Here is a 7,028-nt window from a genome sequence, read left to right on the forward strand (position 1 = left end):
AAAGAAATGCTAGCAATAATATGGTCATTGAAGTCCGACCACCAACCCTTAACCCATTCCATGAGCGATTGGAATGGAAACGCGAGAATAAAACGATGGAGAACATTTTTGGAAGAGTACGTGCATGATTTTTGCCTAAAGATCATGCACATAATAAGCGATGATTTTTAGCCAAAAATCATGCTTTTTTTAGGAGATGATTTTTCCCGAAAATTCATGCATTTAATATAAACGAGGGGGAACGTTGTGAGTTGCTGCGGAGACCGCAACTCTACAGTTATACCCGATACTAAGTCAGTATGGCTCTCCTCCGGCAGACGCCGCTAATATTAAACGACACGACAAGGAGTGCGTGCGAGAGAGACAGAAAATCAGTCTGAGCGTGACGTCGGGGGCTGCGTAGCCAGTGCAAATTGATTTGTTCCTTTTCGCTATAAAAATGATCTGATCTGATCCAGATTCAGCAATCTGATAGATATGGTCATTATCTATGATTCTGCGTTTTTAGTTTTCTCGAATGTGCAATATTGTGGATGCAACAGATTTTCGTTCTTTGTGGGGCGGAAGGGGGTGGGGCGAAATTCTAAGATATACGTTTTATAGTGAGATCTAACAGAAGTGCGGATACCAAATTTGGTTACTCTAGCCTTAATAGTCTCTGAGATTTGTGGATGCCCCAGATTTTCGTCCTTTGCCGGGGCGGAAGGGGGTGTGGCGAAATTTGGACACGAAACGGTCAAGGTCCGATATCACAGGAGTGTGGATACCAAATTTGGTTGCTCTGGCTCTTATAGGTTCTGAGATCCTTGAACTCATATTTTGCAATTGACAAAACCGACCATGAAACCTGTGTGTTAGAGAGAGACAGAGCGAGAAAGAATGAAATTGTTTTCTTGATTCTGGCTATAATCATTATTCGATCTGGTTCAGATTTTGCACTGTAGAAGATATGGTCATCCTCACCGATTCTGCGTTTTTGGTTTTATCGTATCTTTAAAAATGTGGATGCCACAGATTTTCGTCCTTTGTGGGGGCGGAAGTGGGCGGCGCGAAGTTTTGAAATACTTTTGTAGCAGTGACATATCACAGAAGTCTGGATCCAAAACATCGTTGCTCTAGCTCTTATAGTCTTTGAGCACTAGGCGCTGAAGGGGACGGACGGACGGACGGACGGACGGACGGACGGACGGACGAACGGACGGACGGACGGACGGACAGACGGACAGACAGACAGGGCTCAATCGACTCGGCTATTGATGCTGATCAAGAATATATATACTTTATGGGGTCGGAAACGATTCCTTCTGGACGTTACACACATCCACTTTTACCACAAATCTAATATACCCCAATACTCATTTTGAGTATCGGGTATAAAAATCAGATATCGAAAAAACTGCATTCTCCATCAACAACGGTAAATACGAATTCACAAGTCTCCCCTTTGGACTTAAAAATGCACCGGCAATATTTCAACGCACCCTTGACGATATCCTACGACTACATATTGGTGAAATCTGCTATATTTATATTGACGACATAATTATTTTTGGGAAAGATGAAAAAACACATGCTAACAATCTCGCGACCATATTCGATACCCTTGAACAAGCCAATATTAAATGCCAACTCGACAAATGCGAGTTCTTTAAAAATAAAGTAGAATTTTTAGGATTTATTATTTCCGATAGAGGCATAGACACCAATCCTGCAAAGGTGGAAGCCATTTCCAAGTATCCTTGTCCGAAAACATTAAAGGACCTCAGATCCTTCCTAGGATTGTCCGGTTACTATAGAAGATTCATAAAGGACTATGCAATGCCAACCAAACCACTTACCTCATTATTAAGAGGGGAAGATGGTCGCGTATCTAAAAACAATTCGAGCAAAAAAATCATTCACCTCAACCCAGAGGCAATGGATCTTTCAAAAAACTCAAGAACACCCTCATTTCGACAGAAGTCATTTTACAATACCCAGATTTCAATAAAGAGTTTCAACTCACAACAGATGCCTCAAATTTCGCATTAGACGCAGTTCTTGCTCAAAATGACAAACCAATATCCTTCATTTCCCGAACCCTTTCGAAAGCCGAAGAAAATTATGCAGCAAACGAAAAAGAAATGCTAGCAATAATATGGTCATTGAAGTCCGACCACCAACCCTTAACCCATTCCATGAGCGATTGGAATGGAAACGAGAGAATAAAACGATGGAGAACATTTTTGGAGGAGTACGTGCATGATTTTTGCCTAAAGATCATGCACATAATAAGCGATGATTTTTAGCCAAAAATCATGCTTTTTTTAGGAGATGATTTTTCCCGAAAAATCATGCATTTAATATAAACGAGGGGGAACGTTGTGAGTTGCTGCGGAGACCGCAACTCTACAGTTATACCCGATACTAAGTCAGTATGGCTCTCCTCCGGCAGACGCCGCTAATATTAAACGACACGACAAGGAGTGCGTGCGAGAGAGACAGAAAATCAGTCTGAGCGTGACGTCGGGGGCTGCGTAGCCAGTGCAAATTGATTTGTTCTTTTTGGCTATAAAAATGATCTGATCTGATCCAGATTCAGCAATCTGATAGATATGGTCATTATCTATGAATCTGCGTTTTTAGTTTTCTCGAATGTGCAATATTGTGGATGCAACAGATTTTCGTCCTTTGTGGGGCGGAAAAGGGTGGGGCGAAATTCTGAGATATACGTTTTATAGTGAGATCTAACAGAAGTGCGGATACCAAATTTGGTTACTCTAGCCTTAATAGTCTCTGAGATTTGTGGATGCCCCAGATTTTCGTCCTTTGCGGGGGCGGAAGGGGGTGTGGCGAAATTTGGACACGAAACGGTCAAGGTCCGATATCACAGGAGTGTGGATACCAAATTTGGTTGCTCTGGCTCTTATAGGTTCTGAGATCCTTGAACTCATATTTGCAATTGGCAAAGCCGTCCATGAAACCTGTGTGTTAGAGAGAGACAGAGCGAGAAAGAATGAAATTGTTTTCTTGATTCTGGCTATAATAATTATACGATCTGGTTGAGATTTTACACTCTAGAACATATAGTCACCCTCTACGATTCTGCGTTTTTGGTTTTATCGTATATATTTCAAAATGTGGATGCCACAGATTTTCGTCCTTTGTGGGGGCGGAAGTAGGCGGGGCGAAGTTTTGAAATATTTTTGTAGCAGTGACATATCACAGAAGTCTGGATCCAAAACATCGTTGCTCTAGCTCTTATAGTCTTTGAGCACTAGGCGCTGAAGGGGACGGACGGACGGACGGACGGACGGACGGACGGACGAACGGACGGACAGACGGACAGACAGACAGGGCTCAATCGACTCGGCTATTGATGCTGATCAAGAATATATATACTTTATGGGGTCGGAAACGATTCCTTCTGGACGTTACACACATCCACTTTTACCACAAATCTAATATACCCCAATACTCATTTTGAGTATCGGGTATAACAAAACAAAACCCAATCAACACCAACAACATGGCGTTACCACCACTATCATTGAGCGAAATCCACTTGAACCAGGCACTGCTGTCGATCAGACAAATACCTGCCTATGACGGTTCATCTGGACAGCTAAGCTCATTTGTCAAACGAATCGAATATGTATGCGGATTATCCTTGAAGATCTTCGCCAACAAAGGATCTTATTTGGAGCGACCGAGATCCAACTGTCAGCAGAGGCACAACGCATATCGCAAATGATACAACCCAACACGTGGCTCAAACTGAAGACGGCGCTGATCAACGAGTTCAAAAATCACACACCATATGAAGAACTCTTACGACAACTATACACCAACAGATTCAACGGCAGTCTTCGTAAGTTTATAGAAGAATTAGAGATAAAAGCATTATTAATAAACAATAAGCTAAACTTAGAAAACATACCAGAAAATATTGTCATTTATAAAAACGCTTTGAACAACACAATTAAAGATGTCATTACTCGAAAACTTCCTGACAGAATGTTCATGACCTTAGCAAGAAAAGATATTACCACATTGTCTAATCTTAAGAAGGCAGCACAAGAAGAAGGATTGTACAAAGCTAGTACAACAGATTCAGGTACAAATAAAGATCAATCGAAATCGTCTCAATCAAATCGAAAGAATGTTGGAAACTATTATCCAAATTATAATACTACTAACTATCACAATCAAACTCAGAGTTAATCTGGAACAGGTCAGACTAATCGAACAAAGCAAAATCAAAATTCCCAAAATCCTGGATTATACAATTAGTTCAAAAATTCCTTGAATCAAGGTAGGGCTCAGAATCCATTCAATCAGCAAATATCTCAAAACCAAGCTAGTGGGAGTGGGAGTGGCCAAACGAAGATGGACGTAAATTTTCATCAAGCCGCCTCGGAAGAAACCGAGGAGGACCCTATATAAACATTACCATTAATAAAAGAATATTAAGGTGTATCGCTGACTCGGGATCATCGATCAACATCATGAAAGAAAATTATACAGATTCCGAGATAAAAGACGATAACCTTACGGTCCATACCATCAATGCACCTCTCCGTTTAACTAAGAGTATAATGAGGAATGCGAACAAAACATGTCCGTCCGAACAAAAGTTCTACATACATAACTTTTCCGAAAATTATGATATTTTATTAGGAAGACAATACTTGATGGCAAGTAAAGCCGTCATCGATTACAGAAATGACACTGTAACACTAGGAGCTAGGTCGTACCCAATCATTCAGAGTGGAGAAGCTATTGAAGCCGGCAAGACCGCACAGAAGTGCACTGATCCCTCTACAAAAGAAGAGAAGATCGCACCTAAGTGCCTTGACCCATCTCCAGAGGGAGATCAATACTTCGCTTCCGCTCTAGACAGTAAATTAAGGGAATGTAATCAATTAAGATTGGAACACTTAAACGACGAAGAGAGGGAAGAGTTAAAGAAGGTCTTATATGAGTTTAAGGATGTGCAGTACAGAGAAGGTGACAATTTGACTTTTACAAGTACAATCAAGCACGAGATCAAAACTCAACATGAAGACCCGGTCTACAGACGACCATACAAATATGCCCAGATACATGATCAGGAGGTAAACCAGCAAATCAAAGATATGATCAGGCAGGGAATAATTCGAAAGTCGAATTCTCCTTACTGCTCGCCCATATCTATGATTCCGAAGAAGATAGATGCTTCAGGAAAGCAAAAATATCGAATGGTAGTAGACTATAGAAGTCTAAATGAAATAACAGTTAAGGACAAATTCCCAACTCCACGAATGGATGAAATCCTAGACAAACTAGGTAAATGTCAGTATTTTACGACAATCGATTTAGCAAAAGGTTTCCATCAAATACCCATGGAACCTAGCTCAATCCCCAAAACTGCGTTCTCCACTAAGCTTGGACATAACGAGTTCACTAGTATGCCCTTTGGGCTAACCACTGCCCCAGCTACCTTCCAAAGATGTATGAACAATCTGCTAGAAGAGTTAATCTTCAAAGATTGCTTTTGTATACTTAGATGACATCATTATATTTTCCACTTCATTGGAAGAACACTTGTTGTCACTAAGGAGAGTATTTGGAAAGTTGAGAGACGCCAACTTGAAGCTACATTGGGAGCGGTTTTGTCACAAGAACACAAACCGATCTGCTACGCTAGCAGAACCCTAAATGAACATGAAATAAACTATTCAGCCATCGAAAAGGAATTATTAGCGATCGTATGGGCAACAAAGTATTTCCGTTCATACCTGTTCGGTAGAACATTCGAGATACAAAGCGATCATAAACCCTTGATTTGGTTGAACAACCTCAAGGAGCCAAATATGAAATTACAAAGGTGGAAAATAAAACTGAATGAGTTTGACTTTAAAATGAAATATCTACCAGGCAAAGAAAATCATGTAGCTGATGCCTTATCAAGGGTAAAGATTAATGAAAATCTCCTTGGAGAAGCTTCCAATAGCGTTGGTGCAACTGTACATAGCGCACAGGAAGACAATCTAAATCACATTGCTATCACGGAAAGACCAATTAACTATTACAATCGGCAAATTGAGCTAATAAAAGGCAATGAAGATAAGGTAGAAACAATTCGTTATTTTCACAAGCTAATCATCAAGATCACGTATAAGGAAATGACTAACACCTTAGCGAAGGATATAATAAAGGAATATCTATGCACCAAAAAGAACGCATTATATTTCCATAACGAAATAGATTTTCCTCCATTCCAAAAAGCCTATTTAGAAATCATTAACTCTAACAATATAACCAAAGCTATTAAATCAAGCACGAAACTCCTAGATATTCAGAATTACGCTGAATTTAAAGAAACCATATTAAAGAATCATAAAGGCTTACTCCATCCAGGGATAGAGAAAACCGTCAATTGGTTTAGGGGAAAATACTATTACCCGGATTATCAAAAACTAATCCAAAACATCATAAACGAATGTCCTACTTGTAATATTGCCAAAACAGAGCACAGAAATACGAAGTTGGCATTCGAAACTACACCGGAAATACTGAACATCAGAGAGAAATACGTCATAGATTTCTATATGGCTGGTAACCAACAGTTCCTATCATGTATTGACGTATACTCGAAGTTTGCCACTCTTGTAGAAGTAAAAAGTCGTGACTGGTTAGAAGCAAAAAGAGCCATCATGAAAGTTTTTAACGAGATGGGCAATGACCAATTGAAATCAAAGCCGATTAAGATTCAGCTTTTATGTGCACAGCATTGCAAGCATGGCTGAATGCGGAAAACGTCAAAATAGAGATCACTTCCAGCAAAAATGGAATATCTGACGTAGAAAGATTTCATAAAACAGTAAATGAAAAATTAAGAATAATATCTAGCGAGGATAACCCAGAAGATAGATTCAGGAAGTTTGAATTAATTCTTTATACTTATAATCATAAGACCAAACATAATACCACAAATAGGACACCAGCTGATATATTCATTTATGCAGGCTCACCTGATTATGACACCCAGCTAAATAAAGTGAATA

Source organism: Drosophila miranda, assembly GCF_003369915.1.
Source record: "Drosophila miranda strain MSH22 chromosome Y unlocalized genomic scaffold, D.miranda_PacBio2.1 Contig_Y1_pilon, whole genome shotgun sequence".
NCBI classification, from domain to species: Eukaryota; Metazoa; Arthropoda; class Insecta; order Diptera; family Drosophilidae; genus Drosophila; species Drosophila miranda.